The following is a 13,507-nucleotide window of genomic DNA, read 5'->3' as shown; positions in this document are numbered from 1 at the left end:
GAACTGGGCCAGAGGCACAGCCGAGCGCTGCCGCCTCCCGCTCGGAGTCCCGGTCGCCGCCTCCGTGGAGTCCGGCTCGAACTCCACCTTGTCGCCGCCCCTCCCGCAAGTAAGCACCCCCTCGGCCCCTTTATAAGTCGCCCTACCCCGCCGCCTCCTCCTGATCGCCAGCCGCCGCCAGCCACCGCGCGTCGCCGACGCTGCCCGCCGACGCTGCCGCCTCACCTCGCCGACGCTGCCGGATCCCGCCGCCCCACCGTTGACCTCACCACCGCGGTTGACCGGTACAAAAACCTATCGGTTTTTTCAATTTAGATTAGATCGGTTTTATTTTTTAGGGTTCGCTAATTAGCGAATGTTCACCGGTTAGATCATTTTAACGAACGGTTTTGTTCGTTAGCCTCTGTTAGCGAACGTTCGTTCATTAGACTTTTTCTTTTAGTTTTATTTTCGGCCAGGGACCTATCCGCGAATACTTTTGTCATAGATTAGTCCTTGATCTTCAAACCCTCGTTACCTTTTACTCGTTTGTCCAAATCCCGTGGAACCAACGCCAAAATCTTTGTCTTGTTCCCATCTTTCCAGATAATCAACTTGAACATGGTTTTGACAATTTAAAATTTGGTTTCAAGCAGATTTGATTTCGAACTTCTTTTGATTGTAGTTTGAGTTTCGTAGCTCCGATTTAATTGATTCTTTTTGCAAATCGAAGCTCTTCACTTGAACTTTCAGTTTGGATCTTTTCTTTTGGGTTTTATCTTTGCATCTTATGCTTGAGTGCTTATGTGCTATTTTTTGTTCATGATACAGTTTCCAGAGTGCGAAGCGTGCTACTACGAGTGACTAGGGTTTTCAGATCGTCAGCAAGGCAAGTAACACTTTGATCATATCCCTTATTACCTAGTTTTTATGCATTAGTTTCAACCCTCAAACATTTTATGAGTAGGATCTGTTAACATGTGGGTTTTGGAAAGTAGTTGAACAGGTAGAACCTATTGCCCTTTCATATTCAAACCCCTGGGTGTTACTACGTTATGCTTATATTGATATTCTATGTTCGTAGATGTCGGCGTTCTGGGAACGGGGGTCCCCGGACTTGCCTACCTGCGGCCCGCGGCATGGCTCCACCAGCAGCCCCGTACGACCCATCTTCACCAGCAAACATTCAAGACCCTCGCGAGGGGCCAAGCCTCGCGAGCCGGACGATGCAAGACCTCCTCAAGGGCGGCCTCACCAGTCTGGCTCGCGAGGGGCGGAGAGACCAAGGCAAGGGGCACCTTACGAGGTTCCTATGACGCAAGCCATGACGATTGGAACCAGGCGGGCGCCAGGAGGGCGCTAGCGCACAGTGTCCTCATTTCCTCTTTGGTGCTAAAGGGGCAAGCGCAGGCGAGGAGTCCCGAGGCATCAGGCAAAGGTTTCCATATTGGTGCAATAAGACCAAGACCAGCAGGACGGCAAGACGGAGGTCACCGTGGAGCCCAAGGCGGCGTCACCACCAGAGCCTTTGGCAGGCGAAGACCACTTTTGTCAGGATAGCTTGTACTAGTTGTATCCCTTTGAATTTGGCCGTTGTGGGATCCTTTCCCGCTCAATATTTGGGAAGAGGACCAGGGCCTCTATAAGTAGGACTAGCCACCACCAAGGGAGGCAACTGATTCAGACCCAGATCATCCCGAACCACACAAGTTCACCACGCACAAGAACACCTCTCCTCAGGAGGTTGTTCTTCCCTTGTAATAGTTCATTATCAGCCCAAGAGGCAATCCACCACACCATACTGGATTAGGGTATTACACCACAACGGTGGCCCGAGCTAGTATAAATCTTGTGTCTCATGTTCTTTGGGTTCGTCGAGCCAGGCTGTGAGATCGTAGAGTGTGTGAACTAGAGAGGGGGAGAGATCTTCGTGCGCACCCCAGTGTTTGAACCTCAAGGGTTTTGCCAGAAACCGAAATCCGATATTTGGCGCGCCAGGTAGGGGTGCGCCGAAGCTTTCCTCTTTGTCGATCTGCGCTTCAACGCTTCGCCAAGTTCATGGCCGACGCTCGTCGGGCTCGCGCTGAGCGCCGGGCCGCTCTCGTCACCCGTGTCGCTCAGACCGCCCCTATCGGCGGACCTCCCCGCCGTTCTCCATCACCCGCCGCCAATGCTGCCACCAGTCCGGTGGCAAACGAGCAGCAAGCCTCTTCATTGCACCCCTCTGTGCGGCGAGATGGTCGCACCGCCACCCCGTTGCTGACTCCGGCAGTCCCATCGTCCCACGCTCGCCGCGCCCCCACGGACGTGCAGGCCGCGCTGCTCATGGCACGCGAGCTCCTGCGCTACCACCTAGTCGACGACCTCTAGGAGGACTGGTTGGACCGCATCGCCGAGCTCGTCAGTGCCGCAGGGGGCTCTCCAGTGCCATCACTCTCACTGCCTCGCCCGCCCCCGGCTGCGGGCGATGTGGCTCACGGAGCGCCTCCACCCCCTCAGCACCAAGATGGCGCCCTCGCACCGGGGCGCGCGGCTCAGGGAGCACCTCAGCCTCCCCCGCGTCAATACGGCGTCCTCGCTTCAAGATGTGCGGCCCAACGGCGTGATCCTCCATGTCGTGTGCCCGCGCACGAAGAAAGAAGTTGCCAGGAGGTTCCCCGTCCGCAAGAAGACGCTCCACCGCTTCCAGCACCACCATGTCAAGATCGCTTGCTGCAGCAGGGCCATGTGCCACTTGCCGTGGCGGCACAGGGACACCAAGGTCAAGCTCCACCTCCACGACGGGCCCCGGTGGCCACGGCGGGCTGCCGTGCCTTCACTCCTGAGCTGCGTAGCGTCGCCTGGCCGGGCAAGTTCAAGCCGAATCCGCCTCCTCGCTACGACGGCACCCCTGACCCTGCGGAGTTTTTGCAACTCTACGAGCTGAGCATCGAGGCGGCCAACGGCGATGAAAAGGTCATGGCGAACTGGTTTCCCATGGCTCTCAAGGACGGTGCCCGCTCATGGCTCCTGAACCTACCCCCAGGCTCGATTTCCTCCTGGGATGAGATGCGCAGCTGCTTCATCGCCAACTTCCAGGGCACTCGTGACCGCCCTCGGTCGCGGGTGACCTGCGCCGCATCAAGCAACAACCAGGAGAGACCCTGCAGAAATGCATTCATCGCTTCAACAGCACGCATATCAAGATCCCCAAGGTGACGGACGAGGCCATCATTTCGGTGTTTTCTGATGGTGTCCGTGACGTCAAGATGAAGGAGGAGCTCGCCATCCATGAGGAGCTATGCACGACCTTGGAGATGTTCAACATAGCAACCAAGTATGCAAGGGCTGAGGAGGGGTGCCTCTCCCTCCTCGAGCTTCCAGCTGCGGATCCAGAGGAGAAGAAGGCCAAGGTCAAGGACGTGAAGCGCAAAGGGGTGGTCGTACTCGCAATAGAACTAGACACCAAGCGTGGCCGAGATCTTCCTGAGCCGGACAAGGGCAGCCATACGTTCTGCACCTTCCACAACGTGCGTACGCACAACACCAACGACTATCAAGATCTTAGGGCCATTCGAGATGGACGCTTCGGTCGACACCCCGAGCGCAATGACCGGGGCTACAGCCGAGGAGGTGGACGAGGTGGAGGACGTTGGGACGACCGTGGGCCTCTCCAAGAGTGGCACGACCAGCCTCGCGAGGATCGTTGGCAAGACCAGCCTCGCGAGGATGCCTGGAGGGACCAGCCTCGTGAGGACCGCCCTCAGGGCAACCCTGGTCTCCCCCCCCCACTGCCACCACCAAGAAGGAACGACGACCATCAATAGGACGAAGGGGCTAGGGGCTTTCCGGAGCCGCGCGCCATCGCTTGCATCTTGGGTGGCGCTCAGGCCCCAGCCTCCCAGCGCATCTTCAAGCAGTTCTCTCGAGAAGTGGATGCAGTCCTCCCCAAGCTCGAGGCTACGCGCCCGCTCAGGTGGTCCAAGTACGCCATCACCTTTAGCTCGGCGGACCAGCTCAAGTGCGCGGCAACCGCTGGTGTCCTCCTGATGGTCTGCTCACCCGTCATCAGCAATGTCCAAGTCACCAAGACGCTCATCGACGGCGGCGCAGGGCTCAGTGTCCTGTCCGTCGAAACGTTCGACGGCCTCCAAGTGCCATACGATCTGCTCCAGCCCACCAAGCCTTTCTCAGGAGTGACAGACGGCTCCACCACCCCGATAGGGCAGGTTCGCCTCCCTATCACCTTCGGTCAGCGCGACAACTACCACACCGAGCTCATCGACTTCGATGTCGCCCACATCCTCCTGCCATATAATGCCATCCTTGGGTACCCAGCACTGGCCAAATTCATGGCAATCACCCACCATGGCTACAACGTCCTCAAGATGCCAGGAAGCGGCGGAATCATCACGGTCCCTTGCGAACAAAGAGACGTGAAGTGCTCCCTCGAGCGCGCCTTCCAAGCTGCATCAATCGAAGACCCTGACAGCGCGGGTGTGCGGTACCCTCCTGAGGCCAACCCCAAGATGATGAAGAAGAAGCTACTCCGCGCTGGGCCTCAGGGGAGTGGCACCTCCAACGGCACCACTTCAGGATCCACGCCGGTGCCTGGGGCGCCTGCTTCCCTCGCATAGGGAGGCACGCCCGGCGCCCTCCTCGGGCAGGGCTCAAGGGCTCTCTTCTGGAGGGCCTCGGACCTGGCCAATATCACGAGGGAGGCGCTCGAGCACCACGTGGAGGTGTGCTTCGCGGCTCGTTTCCCTCAGGAGTATATACCGGGCGAAGAGCACCCGACGCTCAGGAGTTCATCACCAAGGCATCTCATGAGCTTCAGGAAGCAAGGGCAATACACGGCGACCGCCGCCCACCTGGCACCGCTCCCCACCCAGGCGAGGGTGGTGAGCTGCACGTCTGCATCGACATCTCAGGGCTCAACAGGGCCGCATCTCAGGAGCCCTTCTGGCCTTCGCGTGTTGGCCGGTGTGAGGGCCCACCTCACAGCTATGTTTGCATGCCGTTCGGCCTATCGAGCATGGTTGTCGCCTTCCAGTGCAATCTGCGGAGCATCCTGGCAGGTCAGGAGGCCAGGCATCATGCGGTCCTAGCGGAGATGAAGACGACCCTCCGGAGGCCACCTGAGCCTCCAGAGCCTCCCGAGGCTCAGGGCCCCGGTGGCTCGTGAGAAGAACTTCTTCGCTATGTGTCTTCAGCTACCCCGACACTTCTTCGGCAACCAAACCAGGTGACATCTTTCCAAGCTCATTTAGCTAGGAGCGCCCCCTGGGCTGCATTGTCCCCAGGCCACGTGGGTCCGTCCCTGTGGCATGTATCTGCTTGCATCTTTAGTTCACTCTGCTGGGAGCGCCCCACGGGCTGCATTAACCCCAGGCCGCTCGGGTCCAATCCAGTGGCATGTATCGTTCTCGCATTTACCTAGCTAGTTGCTTTTCATGTGTAATCTATCTATGGATATCACCTGCTCCATTGTCACCTACCATGGGAGTCGCGCGCCAATTGTCTTTCTTCAGGATCCTTCGCATTAGAAGGCTAGGCACGGTGTCTGTGCTTGGGCTCGTCCCTGGAGCGTCGATAAATCCAATGGTTGAGCTCTATTTGGCGGGTCGGCCCCGTTCACGTCACCTCCTGGGGTCGTTGGTGCTTGGCCTTCTCGTGCGATAGCCTCAGGAAATCCACTCGGTGCAGGTTGTCTAACCATCTCGTAGGAACGCCAAAGCCATCAAGAATCAAGACCAGACGCAACCCACCTTGAGGTAGGGCCTCGTGAGTCCCGCACTGGCTCACGAGCGCACAGATACACCTCGCCTAGCCCTGTCGTGCAAGCCACGTGTCAGGGCAGGGTTGTACGTGCCCCGGGAGCTCTCCGTAGTAGGGAGTCCCCTCCCACAAGCCAGCGACGGACGGGCGATCACCACGGCGATTTGCGCCTGATACGTCTCCAACGTATCTATAATTTTTGATTGTTCCATGCTATTATATTATCTGTTTTGGATATTTATGGGCTTTATTATACACTTTTATATTATTTTTGGGACTAACCTATTAACCGGAGGCCCAACCCAAATTGCTGTTTTCTTGCCTATTTCAGTGTTTCGAAGAAAAGGAATATCAAACGGAGTCCAAACGGAATGAAATCTTCGGGAGAGTTATTTTTGGAGAGACCATCTTCATCCTACGCCTCCCACGGATTGATAAACCTTAGGTCATCCACTTGAGGGAAATTTGCTAATGTCCTACAAACCTCTGCACTTGGAGGCCCAACAACGTCTACAAGAAGAAGGTTGTGTAGTAGACATCAAGCTCTTTTCTGGCGCCGTTGCCGGGGAGGTTAGCGCTTGAAGGTATATCTTTAGATCTTGCAATCGAATCTTTTTGTTTCTTGTTTTATCACTAGTTTAGTTTATAAAAGAAAACTACAAAAAATGGAATTAAGGGTACCTCATATGCTTCATCTTTTTAATGTCTTCCGTGAAAATAAGGATTCCGATAATTGTGCTCAATTTCTAGAGGAAGAATGCATTAGAATGTTTGGCACTAAATCTTTGAATGATGAGCATGATTGCAATGTTGTTAGTATGAATTCTTTGAATATCCATGATGCTAATGATATGCAAAGCCACAAGCTTGGGGATGCTATGTTTGATGAAGATGATATTTTTTGTCCCGCAAGTTTTGATGAGAAAATTTATTATGATGATAGCATGCCTCCTATTTATGATGATTATATTGATGAAAGTGGGTTTGGAAGAGTGTCAACTTTAGGAAGTAATGATCCCACTATTTTGGAGGGTGTTGAATCTTATTGTGATAATTATGAAAGTGTATTTGGAGAGATCATGACTTTACTTAGTAATGAATCCACTATTTCGGAAGAGGTTCCAATTGATTATGTGAACAAAGTTGCTATCTATGATGATTATTGTGATGACTTGTATGCTATTAAGAATAATGATAACCATGAAACTTGTCATCCTGATTTTAGTTTTCAATTGGATTATGCCTCACATGGTAATTATTTTGTTGAGTTTACTCCCACTATTATTCATGAGAAGAAATTTGCTTATGTGGAGAGTAATAAAAATTCTATGCTTGTAGATCATGAAAAGAATGATTTATGTGATGGTTATATTGTTGAATTCATTCATGATGCTACTGAAAATTATTATGAGGGAGGAATATATGCTTGTAGGAATTGCAATAATATCAAGTTTCCTCTCTATGTGCTTAAAGTTTTGAGTTATGCTTGTTTTGCCCTCCTATGCTAGTTGATTATTGTTCCCATAAGTTGTTTGCTCACAAAATCCCTATGCATAGGAAGAGGGTTAGACTTAAATGTGCTAGTCATATTCTTCATGATGCTCTCTTCATGTTACAATTCTTATCTTTTATGTGAGCATCATTGAAATCATCATGCCTAGCTAGGGGCGTTAAACGATAGCGCTTGTTGGGAGGCAACCCAATTTTATTTTTGTTCCTTTCTTTTTGTTCCTGTTTAGTAATAAATAATTCATATAGCCTCTGTTTAGATGTGGTTTTATGTTTTAATTAGTGTTTGTGCCAAGTAAAGCCTTTAGGACCTTCTTGGGTGATTGTTATTTGATCTTGCTGTAAAAACAGAAAGTATGCGCTCACGAGAATAATTTTCATTTTTTACTAGAGAGCGATATAATACCAATTCCAATTTTAGTAGATCATTAAACAAATTTCCTAGGACTTCCTAATTTCTTAGGATTTTTGGAGTTACAGAAGTATTCGGAACCTACAAATTACTACATCCCGTTCTGTTTTTGACAGATTCTGTTTTCTATGTGTTGTTTGCTTATTTTGATGAATCTATGAGTAGTATCGGAGGGTATGAACCATAGAGAAGTTGGAATACAGTAGATATTACACCAATATGAATTTAGAATGAGTTCACAACAGTACCGAAGTGGTGATTTATTTTCTTATACTAACGGAGCTTATGAGTTTTCTGTTAAGTTTTGTGTTGTGAAGTTTTCAAGTTTTGGGTAAAGATTGGATGGACTATGGAATAAGGAGTGGCAAGAGCCTAAGATTTGGGATGCCCAAGGCACCCCAAGGAAATATTCAAGGACAACCAAGAGCCTAATCTTGGGGATGCCCCGGAAGGCATCCCCTCTTTCGTCTTCGTTCATCGGTAACTTTACTTGGAGCTATATTTTTATTCACCACATGATATGTGTTTTGCTTGGAGCGTCATTTTATTTTCTTTTGTTTTGCTTGCTGTGAATACAATACCAAGATCTAAAATTATTAAATGTTAGAGAGTCTTTACATAGTTGCATAATTATTCGACTACTCATTGATCTTCACTTATATCTTTCGGAGTAGTTTGTTGTTGCTCTAGTGCTTCACTTATATCTTTTTAGAGAACGGTGGTGGTTTTATTTTATAGAAATAGATGAACTCTCATGCGTCACTTATATTATTTTGAGAGTCCTAAACAGCATGGTAATTTGCTTTGGTTATGAATTTAGTCCTAATATGATGGGCATCCAAGAGGGATATAATAAAAACTTTCATATAAAATGCATTGAATATTATAAGAAGTTTGATACTTGATGATTGTTTTGAGATATGAGGATGGTAATATTAGAGTCATGCTAGTGAGTAGTTGTGAATTTGAGAAATACTTGTGTTAAAGTTTGTGATTCCCGTAGCATGCACGTTTGGTGAACAGATATGTGATGAAGTCGGAGCATGATTTATTTATTGATTGCCTTCCTTATGAGTGGCGGTCAGGGACGAGTTATGGTCTTTTCCTACCAATCTATCCCCCTACGAGCATGCATGTAGCACTTTGTTTCGATAACTAATAGATTTTTGCAATAAGTATGTGAGTTCTTTATGACTAATGTTGAGTCCATGGATTATACGCACTCTCACCCTTCCACCATTGCTAGCCTCTCTAGTACCGCGCAACTTTCGCCGGTACCTTAAACCCACCATATACCTTCCTCAAAACAGCCACCATACCTACCTATTATGGCGTTTCCATAGCCATTCCGAGATATATTGCCATGCAACTTTCCACCGTTCCATTATTATGACACGCTCCATCATTGTCATATTGCTTTGCATGATCATGTAGTTGACATCGTATTTGTGGCAAAGCCACATTTCATAATTCTTTCATACATGTCACTCATGAGTCATTGCACATCCCGGTACACCGCTAGACGCATTCATATAGAGTCATATTTTGTTCAAAGTATCGAGCTGTAATTCTTGAGTTGTAAGTAAATAAAAGTGTGATGATCATCATTATTAGAGCATTATCCTAGTGAGGAAAGGATGATGGAGACTATGATTCCCCCACAAGTCGGGATGAGACTCCGGACGAAAAAAAAGAAAGAGAAAAGAGGCCAAAAAAAGAAAGAAGGCCCAAATAAAAAAAAGAAAAAAAGAAAAGAAAAAGAGAGAAGGGGAAATGCTACTATCCTTTTTCCACACTTGTGCTTCAAAGTAGCACCATGATCTTCATGATAGAGAGTCTCCTATGTTGCCACTTTCATATACTAGTGGGAATCTTTCATTATAGAACTTGGCTTGTATATTCCAATGATGGGCTTCCTCAAAATGCCCTAGGTCTTCGTGAGCAAGCGAGTTGTATGCACACCCACTTAGTTTCTTTCTGAGCTTTCATACACATATAGCTCTATTGCATCCGTTGCATGGCAATCCCTACTCACTCACATTGATATCTATTGATGGGCATCTCCATAGCCCGTTGATACGCCTAGTTGATGTGAGACTATCTTCTCCTTTTTGTCTTCTCCACAATGATACGTCTCCAACGTATCTATAATTTTTTATTGTTCCATGCTATATTATATTCTGTTTTGGACATTATTGAGCTTTATTATACACTTTTATATTATTTTTGGGACTAACCTATTAACCGGAGGCCCAGCCCAGAATTGCTGTTTTTTGCCTATTTCAGAGTTTCACAGAAAAAGAATATCAAACGGAGTCCAAACGGAATGAAACCTTTGGGAACGTGATTTTTGGAACGAAGTGATCCAGAGGACTTGGACCCTACGTCAAGAAAGCAACCAGGAAGGCACGAGGTAGGGGGCGCGCCTGCCCCCCCCCCCCCAAGGCGCGCCCTCCACCTTCATGGGGCCCATGTTGCTCCACCGACGTACTTCGTCCTCCTATATATACCTATGTACCCCCAAACTACCAGATACGGAGCCAAAACCCTAATTCTGCTGCCGCAACCTTCTGTACCCATGAGATCCCATCTTGGGGCTTTTTCCGGAGCTCCGCCGGAGGGAGCATCGATCATGGAGGGCTTCTACATCAACACCATAGCCTCTTCGATGATGTGTGAGTAGTTTACCTCAGACCTTCGGGTCCATAGTTATTAGCTAGATGGCTTCTTCTCTCTTTTTGGATCTCAATACAATGTTCTCCCGCTCTCTTATGGAGATCTATTCGATGTAATCTTCTTTTGCGGTGTGTTTGTTGAGACCGATGAATTGTGGGTTTATGATCAAGTTTATCTATGAACAATATTTGAATCTTCTCTGAATTCTTTTATGTATGATTGGTTATCTTTGCAAGTCTCTTCGAATTATCAGTTTGGTTTGGCCTACTAGATTGATCTTTCTTGCAATGGGAGAAGTGCTTAGCTTTGGGTTCAATCTTGCAGTGTCCTTTCCCAGTGATAGTAGGGGCAGCAAGGCACGTATTGTATTGTATTGTTGCCATCGAGGATAACAAGATGGGGTTTATATCATATTGCATGAGTTTATCCCTCTACATCATGTAATCTTGCTTAAAGCATTACTCTGTTCTTTTGAACTTAATACTCGAGATGCATGCTGGATAGAGGTTGATGTGTGGAGTAATAGTAGTAGATGCAAGCAGGAGTCGGTCTACTTGTCTCAGACGTGATGCCATACCTAGATATTCTCATAACTATGCTCAATTCTGTCAATTGCTCAATAGTAATTTGTTTACCCACCGTAATACTTATGCTCTCGAGAGAAGCCACTAGTGAAACCTATGGCCCCCGGGTCTATTTTCTATCATATTAATCTTCCATCAACAAGCTATTTCTTGCACTGTTTTTATTTTGCTTTATTTACTTTGCATCTTTATCATAAAAATACCAAAAATATTATCTTATCATATCTATCAGATCTCACTTTCATAAGTGACCGTGAAGGGATTGACAACCCCTTTATTGTGTTTGTTGCAAGGATTTTATTTGTTTGTGCAGGTGTTAGGGACTCATGCGTGGCCTCCTACTGGATTGATACCTTGGTTCTGAAAAACTGAGGGAAATACTTACGCTACTTTGCTGCATCACCCTTTCCTATTCAAGGGAAAACCAACGCAGTGCTCAAGAGGTAGCACACAACCACCATTCTATTCCACCTATAGTGCTATATCCATGGCTCACGCTTATGTACTGCGTGAAGATTGAAAAAGTTTGAGAACACCAAAAGTATGAAACAATTGCTTGGCTTGCCATCGGGGTTGTGCATGATTTAAATACTTTGTGTGGTGAAGATGGAGCATAGCCAGACTATATGATTTTGTAGGGATAGCTTGCTTTGGCCATGTTATTTTGAGGAGATATGATTGCTTTATTAGTATGCTTGAAGTATTATTATTTTTATGTCAATATTAAACTTTTGTCTTGAATCTTATGGATCTGAATATTCATGCCACAATAAAGAGAATTACTTAGAGAAATACGTTAGGTAGCATTCCACATCAAAAATTCTGTTTTTATCATTTACCAACTCGAGGACGAGCAGGAATTAAGCTTGGGGATGCTGATACGTCTCGAACGTATCTATAATTTTTTATTGTTCCATGCTATTATATTATCTATTTTGGATGTTTATGGGCTTTATTATACACTTTTATATTATTTTTGGGACTAACCTATTAACCGGAGGCCCATCACAAATTGTTGTTTTCTTGCCTATTTCAGTGTTTCAAAGAAAAGGAATATCAAACGGAGTCCAAACGGAATGAAACCTTAGGGAGAGTTATTGTTGGAACGGAAGCAATCCAGGAGACTTTGAGTAGACGTCGGGGAAGCTTCGAGGTGGCCACGAGGCAGGGAGGCGCGCCTGCCCCCCTGGGCGTGCCCCCCACCCTCGTGGGCCCCTCGTGGCTCCCCTGACCGACTTCTTTCGCCTATATATGTCCATATACCCTAAAAACATCGGAGAGGAGAATAGATCGGCAGTTCCGCCGCCAGAAGCCTCTGTAGCCACCGAAAACCAATCTAGACCTGTTCCGGCACCCTGCCGGAGGGGGGAATCCCTCTTCGGTGGCCATCTTCATCATCCCGGTGCTCTCCATGACAAGGAGGGAGTAGTTCTCCCTCGGGGCTGAGGGTATGTACCAGTAGCTATGTGTTTGATCTCTCTCTCTCTCTCTCGTGTTCTTGAGGTGGTATGATCTTGATGTATCGCGAGCTTTGCTATTATAGTTGGATCTTATGATGTTTCTCCTCCTCTACTCTCTTGTGATGAATTGAGTTTTCCCTTTGAAGTTATCTTATCGGATTGAGTCTTTAAGGATTTGAGAACACTTGATGTATGTCTTGCATGTGCTTATCTGTGGTGACAATGGGATATCACGTGATCCACTTGATGTATGTTTTGGTGATCAACTTGCGAGTTCCGTGACCTCGTGAACTTACGCATAGGGGTTGGCACATGTTTTCGTCTTGACTCTCCACACTACTAGGGAAAACCTTATACACAGAATCTTAGCAGCAGCATGGTCTAAAAACAGACGCTACTGCTAATTAGCAGCAACGAGCTTTAGAAAAGAGCGCTGCTAATGACTGAGTAGCAGTAGCGCTCTAGGTGAAAAGAGCGCTACTACTATAATTGCCACGGTGTTGCCTCCAGGCTAGATATAGTAGTAGCGCCCTTCCTGTGGACGCGCTACTGCTAAAGAACTTAGTAGCAGTGGTTTTGCTCAAAACTCGCTGCTGCTAAGTATGACCGCAACTAATTAAGTTTAGTCCCATACTGCTAAGCGAACAAGGTGTTTACCACCTTAAATATGTTGCTTCTCAACCTATCTCGAGCACTTGGTCTTCATTGAACTATATGTGTATGATTTGTGGTTGCAATATGAATCCTCGCCTGTACTTATACATGTACAGTGAGGATTCATGTTGACTATTTAGATTATACACAAAAAGATCAATGATGACCCATGTATATTTTTGATGTTTTTACTAAACAAAAGAAATAACTGCTTCCATTAGCAGTAGCGGTTTTCCCCAAAACGTGTTGTAGATAAGTTAGCTATAGCGCGTTTTCTGTACATGCGCTACTGCTAGTTCGAGTTAACCACCCCCCGCATCAAAATTTCGCTAAGTCCTCCTCCCCCCCCACCGGCCTATTCCCCTACTCCCTGTCGCCGCCGCCCGAGCCCGAGCGCGCCTGCGCCCTCACCGCCGCCGCCGCCGCCCGCCCTCAACCTCACCGCCGCCGCTCTCGACCACACTGTCGCCGCCCTC

The sequence above is a fragment of the Triticum dicoccoides genome, chromosome 4A (assembly GCF_002162155.2).
Source record: "Triticum dicoccoides isolate Atlit2015 ecotype Zavitan chromosome 4A, WEW_v2.0, whole genome shotgun sequence".
In the NCBI taxonomy this organism is placed as follows: domain Eukaryota; kingdom Viridiplantae; phylum Streptophyta; class Magnoliopsida; order Poales; family Poaceae; genus Triticum; species Triticum dicoccoides.
Note: the sequence above shows the minus strand (reverse complement) of the source record.